This window comes from Triticum urartu, chromosome 2 (assembly GCF_003073215.2).
Source record: "Triticum urartu cultivar G1812 chromosome 2, Tu2.1, whole genome shotgun sequence".
Classification (NCBI taxonomy): Eukaryota; Viridiplantae; Streptophyta; class Magnoliopsida; order Poales; family Poaceae; genus Triticum; species Triticum urartu.
The window spans coordinates 694,956,261-694,977,266 of NC_053023.1; positions in this window are offsets into that span (position 1 = coordinate 694,956,261).

Sequence of the window (21,006 nt, forward strand, 5' to 3'; positions counted from 1 at the left end):
ACCCAGGAGGGAATCTCTGTAATAGTTAGGGTAGCTAGTTATGTGTTTTGGCATTTGAAACGCGAAGAAATTTTATGTGCAAGCAAATTCTTTCATGCATTTACTGATTTTTTCAGCTAAATGACCCTGAAATTGAAAAGCATTTCAAATGAACTCAGAAAAGGTTGAAAGTTGGCATGGTATCATAATTTCACCCACATAGCATGTGCAAAAAAGTAGAGAGGGTTACCGCAAAAACTGGATGCACTTCGTGTACAAAATGGACAATCTCTTTCGAAGTATCAGGGTTTCGGACGAAAACTCATCCGTTACAAAGGCATTTCATTTTTTAAATAACCTAAGCATTACCAAATTGAATATAATGATAAAACACACTAATATTAAACATAAGAAAAAAGAATCACTGAAAAATCTATTTTCAAAGTTAAGTTATTCACAAACTAGTGATTCACACAAATTTCAAATAATTCAAAATTTAAACTATTCAAATTTGTAAACTACCGGTACTAACAGAAAGTTTGTAATTTTTTGTACCTAAAGCAAAAAATATTCACAAAGAAACTCTAAATACAGCAAAAAACAACCCTCAAATAAATAAAACAAAAAATTAAAAAAAGCAAAAAATAAGAAAAAGCCCCCCTAACTGCGCCACAGCGGCCTGCATACGACTAGAACCCAACCTGTTGTTGGGCCAGGATGCAGGCCCGCAAAGGCCCAGTAAGCCCACAGGGCAGCACAGAACATTTAGGCCCAGTAGGCCTGCTATGGAGAGGAGCTCGAGGGAGCTACTGCACTGGGGCTTATAAACCAGTGCGGACGCCCCTCAGCTAGCGAGGTGGGACAAAACATTTCGCACCGCACATGCGCCAGCGCACCCCCTTTAGTACCGAGTGGTGGCTCAAACCGGTACTAAAGGGGGGGTCTTTAGTACCGGTTGGAGCCACCACCCGGTTAAAGGGGTGCCGTTCCCGCCGCTTGGCCTGGCCAAAACAGACCTTTAGTACCGGTTGGTGGCTCCAACCGGTACTAAAGGTTGTTCTATATAAGAAAACACTTCAAAAAAATTGTCAGTTTCTCATCTCTCCCTCTGCTTCTTTCTCCTCTGCCCCGTCGCCGCCGCCCCTCGTCCGCCCCCGTCGCCGTCCGTCGCCGTCCCGTCCCGTCGCCCGCTCGCCGTCGCGCGCCCCGTCCTCCCGTCGTCCCCGCCCGGCCCGTCCCGTCCCGTCTCCCCGCTCCGTCTCCGTTTCCGTCCCCGTCGCTGCCCCCCATCGTCGCGCCTCGCCGGTGAGCTCCTGCCCCGGCCGCCATGTACCACACACACACACATTGTTATAGAAATGTTAGCAATCTTTTTTTTAGTTATAGAATTATTAGAAATGTTAGTTATATAGAAATGTTTTTTAGTTATAGAAATATTAGAAATGTTAGTTATATAGAAATATTAGAAATGTTAGTTATATAGAAATGTTAGTTATATAGAAATGTTTTTTAGTTATAGAAATATTAGAAATGTTAGTTTTAGTTATAGAAATATTAGAAATGTTAGTTTTAGTTATAAAATTTAGAATTTGCATATATGAAATCACAATCCATCATTTAAAAAATGTTACTTTACTTTTGCGGCATATAGTATTTGTTGTCGACGATGCCCGACCCGCATCCTCGTTGTCGACCCGTTCGCGATGACGTCCTGCTTCAAAGAACCCATGTCCGGGACTGGGCTCCGTCGGGCTGGCACTGGGAGGTGCTACCTTCAAGGGCGCGACGCTTCGTGAGGAACCCGGCCCCGGGTCCCGTCGTCGACCCTCATCTCCTTTGGTGGCGTTCGCGTGGGCCACTTTCGAAGCGGAGGGAGCCGGCCCCGCCGGAGGTGGTACGTCGCCGTGTCAGGGAGGAGGACGAGCACGTCCATCGCTACATGGCTGCTATGGACGTCAGGTTCTCCAATACCTGGCAGGTTCTTTGGGGATCACCCGAGCTATGATCCAGTGATGGTTTCCTTCACTTTTGGTTGTCCACCGCCTAGATTACTCTCAGTATTCGATCTTTTAGCTAGCTAGCTAGCTAGTGATGTATTCGATATATAATATTCAGATGATTTATTCGAGATTATATATATTATTCGAGACGATGTATTCGAGATTATATCTATTATTCGAGACGATGTATTCGAGATTATATTCGATGATGCTTATTATGTACTATGATTGATTCAGTTTTTCCTTATTAATTGATTGCATCCATGCATTGTAATTTGAATATATTTCTTTTGGATTAGTTAAACAAAACCTATGGCGGACAATACCGGCAGAGAGGGAGAAGAGGCCCTGTTCAATATCATACGCAATCCTCGCGGGCCAGATGATGATCAGAATGAAGAAGATTATGACGGCTCCGAATATCTAAACAACACCGGGGAGGGTGATATGATATTCGATCGCGACGACCGAATTGATGAAGTCATGAACTATGAACATGACGAAGAAAATGTTGAGCTTGAAACAAAAAAGACCGGCGAGGTATATATATTTATATAAGCAGGCATTTGGTGATCATCACATGTTTTAAATGACTTGAAGATATATTAACGAATCGATCTTTCTTCTTTCAAACATCCGGATCGAGCAAATCTTCAAGCAACAGGAAACGAGGCCCGAACAAAAAGTTGAAGGAGGGCGTAAAGTACAATATCGAGGCCATCAAACCTAATGGCGAACCATTAGCGCCTAAGAAGATTGCGGACAAGTTCATTCGTCAGTGCGGAGTTCTTGTGAAGGACCAACTCCCGATCTCCATTCAAGAATGGAGAGAGCCAGCAAAGCCACGTCCAGAGTTACTTTTGTCACGATAGACAAAAACTTCTGCTTTGGGAAACGCTCATGGAACATTTCACCCTACCAGATCATTTCACAGATGCAGATGTGGAGAAAGTCAAGGACGCTGCTCTTAGGAAGATGGCGGTTCATTCAACAACCACAAGAATCGTGTATGGGAAAGTACGTCAAGGGAGGAAGGAGGACTCCAGTATTCGAGGGAACACTAGAGAAGCAAAGTGCTCATTGGGACATTTCATGAAATTCAAGGAATTCGAATTATCTAAGGAACGGTCAAGAATAAACAAGGCCAATGCCGCAAAAAAGGATAAGTTCCATAAGCTGTGGCCAGGTGGCTATGCGGTGGGAATGCCTAAGTGGGATAAGTCTGAGAAAGAGATGGGATAGGTGTCACTCCAGAAACATTGAGCTGCCCCCAAGGTGCAGGACTTGGTTCTATGCGCATGGGGGGGAGTTGGACCCGAAGACAGCAAAGTTTCAAGAAGGCATGTCTGGACGGAGCCGAAGATAAGCTACTTGTTGCAATAGAAGAGGCTCGATCGGGGGTGTTCCAGCCCAACAGAGAGAACGACGAGCTTACGCGTGCCCTGGGAAATCCTGAACACCTGGGAAGAACACGAAGGCAATGGGCGCTATTCCGTGGTATGAGGGGTTTTCGACTGGAACGCCGACTACAGAACCCGTTCGAGAAAGAAGATTGCGGAGGAGAAGAAGAGGAAGATGGAGGAGGAGCAGAGGAAGCTGGACTATGAATGCCTTCAAGGCCTAGAATCAGCGCACGCGGACTTGGCCAGTAAAATTCCAGTGGCAGCAGGAGCAGATTGACTCACTTAGCCCAGCAAAGGGGGTCTCAGCAGCTGGAGCAGCTAGCGGCATGATCCAGCATTGGATAGCACCGTCCCATCCATGCCGAGAAGCAGCGTGGGTTTCGCCCCGGGCGACGCATTGCTGGATAGCTACCTAGTGGAAGACATCATGGAGAACACTAACTGCGAGCTACACTTCAAAATGAAGAACATATCCATGAAGGTGGCGAACGCCCTTGCTTTTACAAATCCCCCCGAGGCAACCTTCCATTGCAACCCGATTCCAGCGGGCTATGCTCGTGTCTTGGTTGATGAGGTGGTGGACCAATATTCGGGGCTAGAGCTTGACATTCCTAGAGGTGATGAGGAGCACACACTAGGAGAGGCCAACCATCGTATCATCCTATGGAGAAAGGATTGCATCATCTTTCGAAGGCCAACCGACACCGCCGTCATCCGACTCCTCGTCAAGGCCACCGAGTCAGCAGACTCCCGCTCCTCCAAGTCTACCAACGCATCAGGCCACTCCTCCAAGTCCAGCACAGCTTCAGGCCACTCCTCCTCCTCCAAGTCCGGCAAAGCGTCAGGCCACTCCTCCTCCAAGTCCGGCATAGCTTCAGGCCACTCCTCCTCCTCCAACTCAGCCACGTCAGCGTCTTCGCCGCCTCAGCAATCACGGAAGGGAGCCGCCTCAGCTATGGTGCGTAGCGGTACAAGTCGAGGTAGTACTGGAGGTACAGGCAGAAAGCGATTTCAATATGGTCCAAGAGTCCTCGCGCCTCTTCCGCAGAGGCCTTACGACAAGTCCGAGGAGGAAAACGTAGCCATATCGAAGGCCGAGGTGGAAGCCCATTTTGCACCGAAACCGCCACCGCCGCCAAGGGAGAAAGTGCCTGAGGAAAAGATTGACCACTTCATTCGTATGGCTAGAGCACCAGCTCCCAAGCCGTGTTGACACAGACTATGAGCGCCACTCAGGAAGTTAAATCGAGCACGTCTACAAGAAAGAGGCGAGCTCAAGCTCGAGCAAATCAGCTGGCAAAATGCGGTAAAACCGTTCCCCAGCTGGGAGAACAGGCGGCCAATAATCCCCCCGCTTGTTGTGCCAACAACACATGAGAGTAGGCGCGCCCAATATTATTGTGGGCAAACCGTTACGTTCCCGAGCTGGGCGATGTGGTAATAACCAAGGAGCATATAGCAGGCTGAAACCTCAAGATCATTGTTGGACAACTCCTCGACATCGAGCCATGTCCTCCGACTTAGAGAGGAGGAAATAAAACGGAAATATGTCCGGGGCCAACCTTTGGTCGAGCCAGACGAGGTCAAGAAGCTCCCAACAAGAATGTATGAATTGCATCAATGGTACATGGACATTACCAAGATTTCCAATCGAGAGTCCCTCATGGTGAATGTCAAGAAGGATCATTACTACCATGAGAAAGTTGTGTCCGTTGAGTATTCAGAACTATTTCAGTTATACAATCAAGACGCACTCGACAAATCTATCGTCAGTTGCTATTGTCTGTAAGTGATTTCTTCTGTAATTTAAGTCTCAAGCTAGCTGTAGTGATCATTTTGATCAATCATTACCTGTAATTATCCTCACTATATTCTTTTCTGTGGTATATGCAGGATGAAGATTTATGAAATGAAAAAAGGTGGACGCTATGGCATTGGGTTCGTTGACCCAAATACCATTAATGAAATACACATGGAAATTAGATCCATATTAGAAAAAAGTGTAGAGAAAGCATGCTAGAGTTCTTCAAGCCCTCAAATACCAATGAGATATACTACTTCCTACAACTTCGAGTGAGTCACACTGTCTTGTACTACAAATTCTGTTTTTTGCCTACTAGCTAGCTACATGTTTTTGCTTACATATGCCCGCTTAATTAAGACAATGCAACGTGTGTGCATGCAGATTTCACTGATCTTGTTAATCATTAAAGTTGAGGAAGGAACAGTTGAAATACTGGACTCACTACTTAAAAACCAACTGACTACACCACTTGTCTGAAGGGGATAGTCAACAGGTAATTTCAATCATTATTAACTATATCTCGGCCTATTTAATTAGTTCGTCATTTCCTGATATGAACTATTTAATAACCCATTTATTCATTTTCTTGTCGGCGGGCAGGCTTGGGCAAAGTTCATCAACCACTCCAGGCCATGGAACAAATCTGAAATGGTATCGACCCAAGGTAAGTAATTAAGTAGTACGCTAGCTAGCTGCCATCTCTTTAATTATCATGCATGATTAATTATTATCTGATCAAATTCCATTCTCGTAAAGGCCCTGAAGCAGGCGCCGGGGAATAATCTGTGTGCATACTACGTTTGCGAGAACATTCGCATGATGGCGTCCGAAAGGAGCAGATCTCAAAGACAGGAGTGGGTACGTTTGTCAGAACACTATTCACAATTTTTACACCATTATCGATATCTAGTCACACAACTAATACACATGCATATTGATCTCCTTCTTAACAGTTCAAAGAGGTGCTGGAGCAGCTCCTAGCAAGGAGCCGCATAGAAGCAATTCAAGAGGAAATAGCGGGATTTTTGCTCGACCAGGTCATAGATCCCAAAGGAGAATACTATTACCCGCTACGCCCCCATGAACCACTTCCAATTGTTATCGTTGCTCCGAAGGCACCAATTAGGCTAATGCCACTGGCTCTGAAGGCACCAATTAGGAGAAATTGTATATAGCTAGCTAATTGTATATATATACATGTGTGAATTAATTAATGGTGGTTGTGAGACATTCGATGATATATATATATATATGATCGTTCTACTAGAAATTCTATTATATATATGCATAACGTGTACAATATGTAGTATCGTAAAATACCAGCAAACGAAAAAGAATTAAATGGAAAACACAAAATTAAATGAAAAATAAATCATAAACCCAAAATCCCCCAACCTTTTAATACCGGTTGGTGTCACCAACCGGTACTAAAGGGCTCCCTGCCCCCGGAGCTGGCTCGTGCCACGTGGTTGCCCTTTAGCACCGGTTCGTGCTGAACCGGTACTAGGGGGGGCCTTTAGTGCCCAAACTTTAGTGTCGGTTACCGAACCGACTCTAAAGGGCCTTACGAACCGGTGCTATTGCCCGGTTCTGCACTAGTGAAGTACTTCTAGTTTCATACTTGTTCTAGGTAAAGCGAACGTTAAGCATGTGTAGAGTTGTATCGGTGGTCGATAGAACTTGAGGGAATATTTGTTCTACCTTTAGCTCCTCGTTGGGTTCGACACTCTTACTTATCGAAAGAGGCTACAATTGATCCCCTATACTTGTGGGTTATCAAGACCTTTTTCTGCGCCGTTGCCGGAGCAATAGCGTGGGGTGAATATTCTCGTGTGTGCTTGTTTGCTTTATCACTAAGTAATTTTTATTTGCTGTTCTTAGTTGTTCTTTATCTTTATTTATGGATATGGAACACGAAATACCAAAAAATTAGGTGTACTTGCAGCTCATGGAGATGAGGAACCTCCTAAACCCTCGATGCTCGTTATGTGACACATATTATGTACTACTTTGGTAATCCAGAGAAAACCCCATTCAATTTGGTAATGGGAGACACGTTGGATCAACGTGAATACTTTAGGGATTATCGCTTGACTCAAAAGGGGAAACTATTATGGGATCAAATTTATATGTTGAAATGGTATGCTAGGCAACTATGCTTGAGATATTATTATACTTGTTGCTCTAGGATGAAGGCTCCACACCTTCCCTTTTTATGCAAATTTAATGATAATGAAACTTTGGCTTCTTATGCTAGAGGTATATATGACTATTATGATGTGGAACAAATAGAAGAATTTGTTGCTTTTATGGGTGCTTATGAAATTGAATCTATGTTCAAAGAATATGAAAATCTTTATGATGGTGTCTACAGACCTGAAAATTTAGCTATCCTTAAATATTGTTATGAGAATTATGAATACAATTCTGATATTGATGCGTTTATTGAGAAAGTCTCCGCTGTCCTAGAAGAGACTAATATTTGCAGGAATCTATGGAAGAAGAAATTGATGAAACTGTGAGCTCATTGGATGAAAAAGATGAGGAGGAGAGAGCGGATTGATCACCCGTGCCCACCTTCTAATGAGAGTAACTCTTCAACTCATACATTGTTTAATTTCCCTTCGTGCTTACTGTTGGGGATATTACTACTGGGCGTAAACCGGCCAGGACAGGCCGGGTTAACTTCATCAGTAGTTGAGTATGATAAAAGCCCATGAGGGCAGATGAGGGATGAAGGCCCATAATCGTTTAAGGCCTATAGCTATAAACCGGCGTCGGTATGTAACTTGTGTTATAAGTTAGGAATAGTGGATACCGAACCGGACGCATCTATGAGCCGGTATCGGGACTCTGTAAACCGACGGGCGTCACCCATGTATATAAGGGCGACCCGGCGGCGGTTCAAGGACAGACAACAACTCGAGACATAGGCGAAGCTTATTTGCTCCCTAGTCATCGAAACACCCATCAATTCCATCACAACTAGACGTAGGCTTTTACCTTCATTGAGGGCTGAACTAGTATAAACTCTCTTGCGTCCTTGTGTCCGCTTTAACCCCTTCAAGCTAACCCGTAGCGATGGCCCATGACTAAGTCCTTTCTGTAGGACATCTGCCGTGACAAAACCACGATAGTTGGCGCCCACCGTGGGGCTATCGCATGATGGTTTCCGGTTCTTGGAGGTCCGCTTTGAAGGACTCGAGGGCTATGCTGTAGGCCGGATGACTAAGAGTCATCGCGGCAAACTCTACATCGACGACACAGGCTGGGGCCCCGAGGCCGGCTCAATTGAGTACGGGTACCGGGTCCCCTTTGGTAGCATTCATGTTTTCATTGGCAAGATCGGTGAACCGGGCCCTGAGCCGGACATCTGCACCGACCTCGTCGAGACGGCTCAGCGTGCGCGATCCGCCCGGGTTAAACCGGCCATGAAGCATGCCTTCGTGGGAATGATCCATGGAGGGAGTTATGAGGGTGGATCGGAGCTTCGCGGGGCGACTACCGTTCGTTCCGGTGACGAATCTTCGACCGGAGAAACCGAATCTCTTTATCAGCTACAAGATGGCCGGATTGAGAGCTGTTCCGACGGTGACAGTATTCCGCACCCCTCTGATCTGCCTAACCGGGTTGGAATATTCATGACCGGAACACAAGCAGCGCTTCACTCGGCGACATTCGCGGCAACGATCTCCGGTTCAGCGCGGCAACGGCTGCCGGGCAGGAGGCCCTGTGCGCCCGCCGGCTCAGTTCTATCAGACTATTTTGATGTTGGGCTGTGCTTATGCAGAAGTTAATCGCCAGATCAGGGACGCTTCACAACACGGAGATTGCAAAGGTAAAGGAACAAATCACCCAGGCAAAAACGGATCTGGCAGCTGAGGAAACCAGGATGGCCGCAGAGCGGGCCGCTTTATACGCACAGGCCTACAGGCTTATGTTGGACCAGAGCGCGTCGCATGAAGTCATGAGGAGGAAGCACCGGTCCCGCTTACCTCCGGTTTTCGAGGCCAGAGACCTTTTCAACACTCCAGGACCAAGAGCCAGCAATCCGCTGGAGGGGAACCGGGTAGAAGCCCCTGGGACTGGTGCACCGGTTCAGCCCCATCAGATGGACCTGCCTCGTCAAAACACCGTTATACCTCAGGATGCTTTAACACCTCCGGGTCACTACTCCAACCCAATGGACAATCTTGTTACCGCCATTGCACGACTGGAGGCCATTCCAGTTGAAGGTGACTCGCCGCAGGCAGTAGAGACGCGACGGGTCAAGGAACTTCTGAGGACAGCTTCGGCCCAACAGGAAGCGTACTCGTACAGCCGCGACCGGATCCACTCGACCCCCCATCCAAGCCGGAGTTATAGCAGACATATGGATGAACCAGCAGTGTCGAGTAATGAACGACGTGGAGCACCCCGTGGTAACAACCCGACGGGTGGTGCTGATGACGCTCAGGAAGTGGTGAACCGGGCCCGAGCGCGCAGGGAGGCCGAGTTAGCCGCACAGCATCAGGCTCGGCAGCTCACGCCGGTTCATCCAACCATTTCGATCGAACCTGGTGTTACTTCTAGTTCTTTGGGGGTGCCTTGCCTCGTCCCCGCTTTACACAATGTGCGCCTGCCCAAGGATTTCAAAGGCCCACGCAAGGTACCAAATTATACGGCGGATCAACCACCAGAGACATGGGTAGAGAGCTATGAGATGGCCATGGAGATGCTTGATGTGGATGACACGGCGTGTGCGAAATACTTCACCATGATGCTTGAAGGAACGGCCCGTACTTGGTTAAAAAGCTTGCCCGCTAATTCTATCAGTTCATGGGCCCAATTACGAGCCTGGTTTATCAACAATTTCAAGGATACCTGTAAGCAGCCTATGTCGATAGTGGACTTAGCTGCATGCGTCCAGGAGGAAGGAGAGTCAATGACTCATTGGGTGCGCCAGGTTTCACAAGTGTTGCACTCCTCAGACCGCATCAACGCTCACACCGCAGTATTAACCCTAGAAGGCAACTGCCGGTTTGGGCCCCTGAAGTTGAAATTGGGACGGATGAAGCGCCATTGCACCGACATGGGGACCCTCATGGCCACTTTGGTAAAATATGCTGATTCTGATAGTACCAAGGATCCTGAATCTGATGATGACAAGACAGGGAAGGGGAAGAAGAACATCAGCTCCAAAGGTCAGCAGCATCACTGGGTAGGCAATGGCGGAGGAGGCAAGCATAAAGCGGATGGCAACATGGATTTTGTGGCTAATACCAACGTATAGGACAATGGCCAGCGGCGCAAGGGTAGGCCGAAAAATCATAGTGGAGCACCCACCCCCAACCCAAACCGCCTGAACTATCTGCTAAGCCAGCCCTGTCCAAGACATGGGACGAAGGAGGAGCCAGCAAACCACCTTTGGAAGGATTGCTTTATTATGCAGGAGTTCAAGAATTCTAATAATTTCCGGTATGATCACGGATCTGGCGGTGGCTCGGGGTCCGGGCCGGGTTACGGTGGAGGAAGTTCCGGTTCAGGATTTAATGGTAATCCGGGCGGACATAATGGTTAAAATAGTCAGAACAACCAGGGTGGTTACAACCAACAGCAGCAACAGTCAGGTTACCAAAGCAACCCAAAGCAGTTGAGTAGTAGGCAGTACCATGTCTTTACCACTAGCTTGGACAAGCGAGACCGAAAGGTTCAGAGGCGGGCAGTCAACTCTGTTGAACCGGCCACACCCCGTTATCTACGTTGGTCTGAACAGCCAATCATATGGAGCAGAGAGGATCACCCACTCCAGGTCGATAATCCGGGTCAGTTGGCTCTGGTGGTGGCGCCTCTGGTGGGAGGTTATAAGTTCACCAAGGTGCTCATGGATGGAGGGAGGAGCATTAACATCCTATACTATGAGACCTTCCGTCGTATGGGACTAACAGATAAGAATCTCAAACCGTCCAATACAGTATTCCACGGTGTAGTGCCTGGAAGATCAGCATATCCCGTTGGTAAGATAGCTCTTGAAGTGGCCTTTGGGGATGATCATGATTCCAGGTCGGAGACATTAACATTTGAAGTGGTGAAAATCCAAAGTCCATATCATGCCCTGTTTGGGCGTCCGGCATACGCCAAGTTTATGGCTCGGCCCTGTTATGTGTATTTGCAGCTCAAGATGCCGGGTCACAAGGGGACAATAACGGTTCACGGAAGCCGCAAAATCGCTTTGGAATGCGAGGAAGGAGATGCGGCTTATGCAGAGTCAGTTTGTGCCACCGAGGAGTTGAAGTACTATAAAGACAATGTTGATCCGGCGGACATGACTCCGTTGAAGAAGCCAACTACGGAGCATGATCCGGCCCTGAAGTTCAAATCGGCAGCAGAAACTAAGCTTGTTGACTTCATACCTGGCGATTCGTCCAAGCAGTTCAGCATTAGTGCCAACTTGGATCCGAAATAGGAAAGCGCGCTCATCGAGTTCATCCGTGAGAATCGGGACATTTTTGCATGGAAGCCCTCTGACATGCCAGGTGTACCGAGGCAACTCGCTGAGCACACACTTAATGTGGATCCTAAATACAAACCGGTGAAACAGTTCCTCCGCCGGTTTAACAAAGAAAGACGCAAGGCGATTGGAGAAGAGGTAGCCAGGCTCTTAGCAGCTGGTTTTATTGTTGAAGTTTTTCACCCTGAGTGGCTTGCCAATCCGGTGCTAGTCCTTAAGGAAAACGGCACCTGGCGTATGTGTGTGGATTACACAGATCTTAATAAGGCTTGTCCAGCAGATCCTTTTGCCCTCCCCCGTATTGATCAAATCATTGATGCTACGGCGGGTTGTGAGCGTTTAAGTTTTTTGGATGCATATTCTGGCTATCATCAGATCAAAATGGCAGTTAAGGACCAGGAGAAGACGGCATTCATAACTCCCTTTGGAGCCTTCGGCTATGTGTCTATGCCCTTTGGGCTCAAAAGTGCCCAGGCAACTTATGAAACGGTGTGTACAAAATTGTCTTCACAAGCAGATTGGCCGTAATGTACATGCTTACGTGGATGATATCGTGGTTAAATCCAGGGAGAAGGAGACTCTGGTTGACGATTTGAAGGAAACCTTTGATAACCTAAGGACGTACAAGATGATGCTTAATCCGGACAAGTGTGTCTTTGGTGTACCGGCGGGCAAGTTATTGGGTTTCTGGTGTCCAACAGGGGAATTGAGGCTAATCCGGAGAAGATCACAGCCATCACCTCCCTGGCTAAACCGAAGTGTATCAATGATGTTCAACGCCTGGCAGGCCGGATTGCCGCGTTAAGCCGGTTTATCAGCCGCCTTGGTGAGAAGGCAATCCCTTTGTATCAGATGTTGAAGAAGACGGATCAGTTCGTCTGGAGTTCTGCTGCTGATGAAGCATTTGAGGACTTAAAGCGGCAATTGGCCAATCCGCCTGTGCTCGCCGCTCCCATTGACAAGGAGCCGTTACTGCTATATGTTGCTGCTAATGCTCGTGCGGTCAGCGTGGCTATTGTGGTGGAACGAAAGGAGGCAGGTAAGGAGCATCCGGTTCAACGTCCGGTCTATTATATCAGCGAGGTACTCATTGAGTCCAAGCAAAGGTATCCGCATTGGCAGAAGCTGGTGTACGGAGTTTTTATGGCAAGCCGGAAGCTTAAGCAATACTTCCAAGGGCACCCAATTACGGTGGTCAGTTCTGCTCCTTTGGGAGATATCATCCAGAACCGGGAAGCAACTGGCCGGATTGCAAAGTGGGCTATAGAGCGACCGTACGGTTTGAAGTATGTGCCTCGGACAGCGGTTAAGTCTCAAGCACTTGTTGATTTCATCAATGATTGGACGGAAATGCAAGCACCTGAAGAAAAGCCGGATCATACGTATTGGACCATCCATTTTGACGGATCCAGGCAGTTGGAAGGCTCGGGGGCTGGAGTCGTATTAACTTCCCCACGAGGTGATAAGTTTTGTTATGTTCTCCGTAATGTTCCCTTGTACTAACAATGCAGCTGAGTATGAAGCCTTGCTCCATGGTCTCTTCGGATGGCTAAGGAGATGAATCTAAGTCGAGTTAAGTGCTTCGGTGATTCGGACCTTGTGGCTCAGCAAGTGTCTGGCACTTGGGACTCCAAGGACCCACTCATGGCAGCATATCGTCGTGAGGTGGATATTGTTGCAGGTTATTTCAGAGGCTATCAGGTGGACCACGTGGACCGGCGGAAAAATGAAGCGGCGGACGCTTTAAGCCGGCTGGGCTCTCAGCGCAAACCGGTCCCACCCAATGTTTTTCTGGATGTGCTGCACAACCCGTCGTGAAGATCCCTGGTGAAGAGGATTTGGCCATTCCTGATCCGGAGGCTCAATTGGTGGCAGGTTCTTCATGTTATTCCGGATTGGACGCTTCCTTATCTGGCGTACAAGAACCGGGGCGAGTTGCCAGAAGATGAGATTCTGGCCCGGCAGATAATCCGGCGATCCAAGTCCATGGCTGTCATCAACGTGAGTTGCATCATTGCAGTGTATCAGGAGCTTTTCAACGTTGCGTGTCTCCTGAAGAAGGCCGTGAAATTTTGCGGGAGATCCACGAAGGAGATTGTGGCACCACGCCGGTTCAAAGTCTCTGGTGGCTAAAGCGATTTCGCCATGGTTTCTATTGGTTAACTGCTCATGCTGATGCGAAGGATCTGGTCAGACGATGTGATGGTTGCCAAAGGTTTTCAAGACGTGCTCATGTACCAGCTCAAGAATTGAGGATGATTCCAATTACTTGGCCGTTTGCGACTTGGGGGCTGGATATGGTTGGGCCTTTCAAAAGGTCCAAAGATAAGAAGACCCACCTCCTGGTGGCGGTGGACAAGTTTACAAAGTGGGTGGAGGCAGAACCTGTTAGCAAGTGTGATGCGGCCACGGCGGTTCAGTTCATCAAAAAGGTGATTTTCCGGTTTGGCTTTCCGCACAGTATTATCACAGATAATGGTACCAATTTATCCAAAGGTGCTATGAAGGAGTTCTGCGAACGGGAGCACATCCGGCTCGACGTTTCATCAGTGGCACATCCACAGTCCAATGGTCAAGCAGAAAGAGCTAATCAAGAGATCTTGAGAGGTATCAAGCCCCGGCTCATGGTTCCTTTGCAGAGAACACCGGGTTTTTGGGTAGAAGAATTACCATCTGTGTTATGGAGCATCAACACAACACCCAACAGATCAACAGGATACACACCGTTCTTCATGGTTTATGGTGCGGAGGCGGTTCTCCCCAGCGATATCCGTCATGACTCACCTCGTGTCACGGCTTATGTTGAAGCGGACAATGAGACAGCATGGCAAGATGCTTTGGACCGGTTGGATGAAGAGCGTGACATCGCAGCCGCCCGGTCGGCGATTTACCAGCAGGATCTTCGTCGTTATCACAGTCGCCGAGTCAGAACCAGAGCCTTCCAGGAAGGAGACTTGGTGCTTCGGCTCATCCAAGATCAGAATGATATGCATAAGCTATCCCCACCTTGGGAGGGGCCTTTCATGGTCAGCAAGAATCTGCACAACGGGTCGTACTATCTGATCGATATTCGAGAGCATAAGGACTCACGTACATCAGAGGAAGAGACTAACAGGCCATGGAATATAGCTCATCTTCGGCCTTACTATACTGAGCCATTGGCTATACTTATGTACATACAATGTATACATTATGATTAAGTATAATAAACCGGAACCTCAGCTAAAGCGGGGTATCTGTTCTTTTACATCATGTGAGGTTACACGGAGTTGCTCTAAAGCGGCCTCCGGTTTACCCCTTGAGTTCGCTTTGCTAAAAGCATCGTGTTATATCACTTGGAGGATTGGTCGTGTCCAAACCAATACCATGCCTCTTGATAGGTGAAAGCCAGCAGATCACTTGGGGACTTGGTCATGTCTGAACCAGTCATGCCTCTTGATCGGCCTAAGGCCACAGAATCACTTGGGGGCTTGGTCGAACCCGAACCATGACCACCGCATTTGGTCGGCATAAATGCCACAAGAATCACTTGGGGACCTGGCTAACTAGAACCATAGTTACACCTAACGGGAGCTTGGTCGTGTTTGGCCATGGTTACGCCATTTGATCAGCTTAACTAAATCTTTTTTGGCAAACGTTTTTGTCGTTGTTTTTGCTTCATACTTTTCTTTGAAGGGGGGTTTTTGCTTTTTATTGTGTTCCTTAAACCGACAAAGTTTTTTAACCAATCAATTGACGGAACACAGTTCACGTCAATCCGGAGACTATTTGTCCTGTTTGATCCTTGTTGTTAACATCCTCTTAGGGATTAACACGGTGTTCATTATAACCTGGCACGGTTTACATGGTAGCCAGTGTCATATACATATACAGGAGTTGTTATTTCCTCCAACAGTGTGGGTTTGCAAAAGCTCCGCTTCAAGATTGGCCAAGCCAACTTCACACTCAATGGTGGCAGGTATTATGTATCTCAAATTTTTTTATCATATACTTAAAATTTTGTTTTGGATGTTTTGACTTTATACAAACATCATATTCCGCGTGACGGTACAACCGTGGTGGCACTTAACGAATTTCTTATTTCAGAAAGTATTTTGGAAAGTTCATTACCACAGGAAGAACAAGTTATGCACGAAGGCATATCAACATCAAAGGTATCAGCTAGCCTATTACAAGGCAACATGGTGCCCATAATAACATAATTGTTTTTCACAAAGGAGGACAGTTTTAAAACCGGCTTCCGGTTTAAGCTTGGCCACCAGCCTGGCCTGATGGTTGTGGGTCATCCTGCGCCGCTTCAGCTTCCGTTTCTCTACCCAGTGGCTGGAAATCCACAGTTGTCCAGTCGATTCCCATTAATGCTTGAAAAACAGCTTCGTCATGGATTAGCAAAGACGGGTCAATATCGGGAGCGTAAGTATGCTTACGGATTGGAGGGATCAGGTTTTCCGATTCATGGATTGGTGCAGCTATTCGCTTGTTCTGGCTGTCATATTGGGCTTGATAATGAGACAAATCTGCTTCCTCAGCCAGTTGACAAGCTAGCGGACGTACCTCCCGGTTTATGGCTCGCAGATCCGCTTCACCAAATTCTGACCCGTCTTCCTTCAAACTGGAACCCTGAGCCGCTTCAATAGGATCAAAATCCGGCACCCAGGCTTTTGCCCGGATTAAGCATTGATTGCACCGGTTCGAGCAGCAGATTTCTTCAGCTCTTCAACCCGGGTAGGAAGCACTGACAGTTTCATCAAAGTACCTTGAATCAAAGTGGGCGCCGGTTTGTTATGAGATGCGGTACAGATGATCCGCTAGGCACCAGTATACAATTGTTCAACCAAGGTATAGGCGGCTTTCAATTTCTTCCGCACATCTGACCCCAAGTGACCAATGCGTGTCCCTGAAATACCATAAAGGGTTAATAAACCGGTGGCTCTGTAAGAAGGCAGAACCAATTTAGAAGGCAAGCTGGCTTACCGAAGATAGCAGTGGTCATGGCATGAACGTGCCGCTTTATGCTCGTCAGTTCATCTGTCACTGGTTTTAATGCAGCCTCGGCATCCTCTGCTCGTTTGGTCAAAGCGGACTTTTCAGTGGCCCAATCCGCTCGTTTCTTCTTGAATTCTCCTTAAGTTGTTCCATGGCGCTTAAGGCACCGGCCAATTCCTCTTTTGCTTTGGAGGTTTCAGCCTGTTGGGTTTTCAGGTTTTCTCGCAGATCGATGACTTGGCTTTCTTTCGCCTTCAGCTCCGCCTGCAAGCATACAGATATATGTTTCAACAAATCGATAGAAGGATTCAAGTACCAACCGCATAACAAGTTATGCGCTTAGCACTTGGGGGCTAATGCATATTCGATCTTCATCTTTCAATTGTTTACAAAGTCCCAAGCTCAATACAAGTATTCAACTTGGCACTTGGGGGCTAATGCATATTCGATCTTCATCTTTAAATTGTTTACAAAGTCCCAAGCTCAATACAAGTATTCAACTTGGCACTTGGGGGCTAATGGCTATTTGATCATATGTATTCTGATGCGGCAGTTTCAATTACTTAAAGTATCGGTTTAACTATGCTAAGTTGAACCGGCCCTTGGGGATTACATCAGCAAATTTCAAAGCATCAAGATTCATATTATTAAGTCCCGGTTTGAAAGAATATTTCAAATCGGCCCTTAGGGGTTAGGAGAGTCAGCAAGAATGAAAGCATACAAGCAGGAAGGAGCATATGGAAGTTACCTCATATTTATCTTTCATCATATTAACCAGACCGGCTTCGTAGGCACGGCTGGTATACAGCCGGTTTAGATAGCTGGAATGGATATCTTGGGCGTTCAGAGCAGCGTAAGCCGTCAGATCAGCGTTCCACTTGCCTTTGCCAAAAGCAGCAAATTCTTCCTTGGCAGAATGTTTGGATAAAGCCACAGGATTGCTTGGCTCAGTATGACCAGTGCCAGTAATGACAACTTCATCATCCTTGGTACCGCCGGTTTGCACTGGAGCTATTGGCTGATCAGTAGATTTTGCTGGACTGGTGGAGCTTTCAATCCGGAGGGAACCTATGGGCTGATGGATAGGACCTGAGGTATCAGTAGGTCTCTCTTCAGCAGTAAGATCATCATCTTGCTGCGGGGGATCGTTGGGAATATCTTCAGGGACCGCCGCTTCAAGATCGGGTGTCGTGCCTGGTTCAAGAATGACAACTTCTTCGGCCGCTTTATCCAGGCGGGCCTTCTTGCTCGGCCTAGGTTTGGCCCTGAAAAGAATAACAACATTAAATACAGCATATGATCTAAGGCAATATACTGCAAACATCACGATAAATATAGCTTACCCAAGCACCGTTTTGAGCGGTGGGAGCTGAGTAGCCGATGACTCGCTAGAAGATGAGTGGGAAATAACCTGATAATCGGAGTCAGACGGATTAAGAGGTTGACGAAAGCAGCCCGCTTTAGGACAAGCATTGATAGGCGAGTTAGAGACCTCGGAATGACGTTTCCGAACCGGACTGTTTGGTAAAACGGCGGAGGTAACTACCTGGCCGCTGTGCCGGGTGGTGCGGCGAGCCTCGTGTTGTTGAGTCTTCATAAGAAGTTTAGGATCCAAATAAGCAAGAGGATGAGAATATTTAACCTTCCGGTTTGCCTGACGGATTTTTTGTGAAGGCAAAGTTTCTGAATTGGAAGAGAGAATAATTACCTCGGCAACATCCGCACGGCTGGCTTCGGCATCATCCTGACAAATATCATCATCAATAAGACGCATGAAAAATAAACCAAGTGAGTCAAGCTCTACCTCAAAGTTCGGATTATCCACCTCATCATCAGGGGCCGGATTAGAAGACGCAGTGGTTCTTTTCCTGTGGGCAGTCTTCTTCACAACTTTAGTTTTTTGCCAGATTGCTCTTTCCGGTTTGTCTGCCTTCTCTAGTTTCTCCTGCGGCAGCTTTTTGCTCCAAAACGGATCATCGCCCTGATTATGCAGACACTGATATTACAAACAATGACCAGACATGTCAATAATAGATTCAGCAAAGAAAAAAAATCAAAGTCTTACAGCTGGCGGTTTGTTGGTGGCACAGAAGGGAAGCAGGCCGGTTCTAGCGCAGACATGTTCCGGTTCATTCAGTATCTTGCGCACAGCCTTTGTGATTTCTTCACCAGAGAGTTGGAGTTTTGAATGTTGCAGTGGGTCATCAACATTATCAGTATACTCGCACATCAAACCGGAGCGCTGACTAAGGGGCAATATGCTCCATGATATCCAATAGCGAGCGGGATCAACACCGGTTAAACCATTGGCCATAAAGGCTCTGAGCTTTGACAGCTGGGGAGCATATTTGCTTCTCTCCTGGGCAGTCAATCTCTGAGGAAAAGGGTGTGTATTCCTGAGCCACTCCGGACGAAAGCCAGGCAAGGGATTCTCACGAGTAGGGGAGGTGTCTTTGCAGTAGAACCATGTCTGATTCCACTCCTTGGGGTGACTGTGCAGCTTGGCGTGAGGGTATGTGACCTCTTTCCTTTTTTGAATTGCCATGCCACCCAACTCCGTATTAGAGCCATCAGTAAACTCGGTACGATGGTTTAGATGGAAAAGATCTCTGAATAATTCCACTGTGGGCTCCTCTTGAAAGAACACCTCACAGAGTACTTGGAAGTGGCACATATTGGTAACAGAGTTGGGGCCAGTGTCTTGCGGATGGAGTTGAAAATCGGCTAAAACATCCCGGTAAAATTTAGAACCGGGCGGTTTAAAGCCCCGGGCTTGGTCTACGAAAACAACAACCTCTCCTTCTCGAGGTGTGGGGGGGCATTCTTTGCCAGGAGCCCTCCAATGGAGGGTATCTTTGCTGCCCAAGGCGCCAATCAAGGACTAAATCCTCTAGTTGATCCTCTGTGATGCGAGGAAGGGACCCAATTACACTCATACACTTGCTTGGCCATGATGGAATCTACAAGGTAGAAGATACCGGTTCAATAATAATTGATCAAGGTATGTTGGTATGGGCACTGTTAAACCGGAGGCAGAACTGTCTGAACCGGAGTTTCATGAAGCAACCAATATCTGGCGGTTCAACAAGGGGACTAATGGTATATATCGGTTTGTAAAATTCTTCTACAAAGTTAAACCCCGGATCTAAGCATTGAACAATCAAGATTGCAGATGAGTAAGTACGCAAAAATAGATTTCACAACATTATGCTACAGCTTTGGATCTGGAACATGTTATAAAGGAGATAAATATTCAAGGCCCAAAAGGAGCAGTACCGAATCAATAAGCAAAGGTATGGATAAGATCTATGCTCTTAGTATGCCGGACAGTGAAAACGGAGGATAAAAACTATGCTACACAGAGCGAAGATACACAGACTCGTCTAAGGATCTATCATATGAACAAGAAGCAAGCGATGAAGCACGGGAAGAATAGGGAAACCCTAGAACAGATATATGATGGAAAGGATAGAAGACTTACTGGGGCTGAGGAAGAAGCGGAAGGTCGCCGCGGTGCTCTGGTGCGTTCAGGGTGATGCAGCGGCCAAGGTAGGTGCAGAGGTCACGGCGGCGGCGGAGCTCCGAAGACTGGGCGACGCGAGGAAGAGGAAGCAGAAGGGCACGAAGGGGAAAAAAGGAATGACCCTTCGGTCCTATTTATAAAGCAAGGGACATGGGTCAGGCGCGAAAATCAAGGAGCCGCAAGTTTGGAAACAGAGCGGTCGCCTCATTATCGCGATCTATTAAACAAGAAGGTATCACGGATAGTTTCTTTATGATAGATGACGTCATGCCGATGTACATACAATCAGAGAAGATGACATCACGGCGGTTCACCAAACTACAAGAAGATGTTGAAATGAAGTTTTGCTAAGGATTGACATGAACTGTTCAAATCAATCTGGGGCCTAATGTTGGGGATATTACTACTGGGCGTAAACCGGCCTATCTGGGCCGGATTAGCTTCATCAGTAGTTAAGCATGTTAAAGCCCATGAAGGTAGATGAGGGCTCAAGCCCCATAATTGGATGAGAGCCCGTTAGCCGTAAACCGGCGTCAATATGTAACTTGTATTGTAAGTTAGGAATAAGTAGAGACCAAACCGGACACATCTATGAGCCGGTGTTGGGACGCTGTAAACCGACACGGCGTCACCCATGTATATAAGGGGATGACCCGGCGGCGGTTCAGGGAGGACAGAGAACAACTCGAGACATAGGTGAAGCTTATTTGCTCCCTAGTCATCGAAACACCCATCAATTCCATCACAACTAGACGTAGGCTTTTACCTTCATCGAAGGGGCCGAACTAGTATAAACTCTCTGCGTCCTTGTTCTGCTTTAA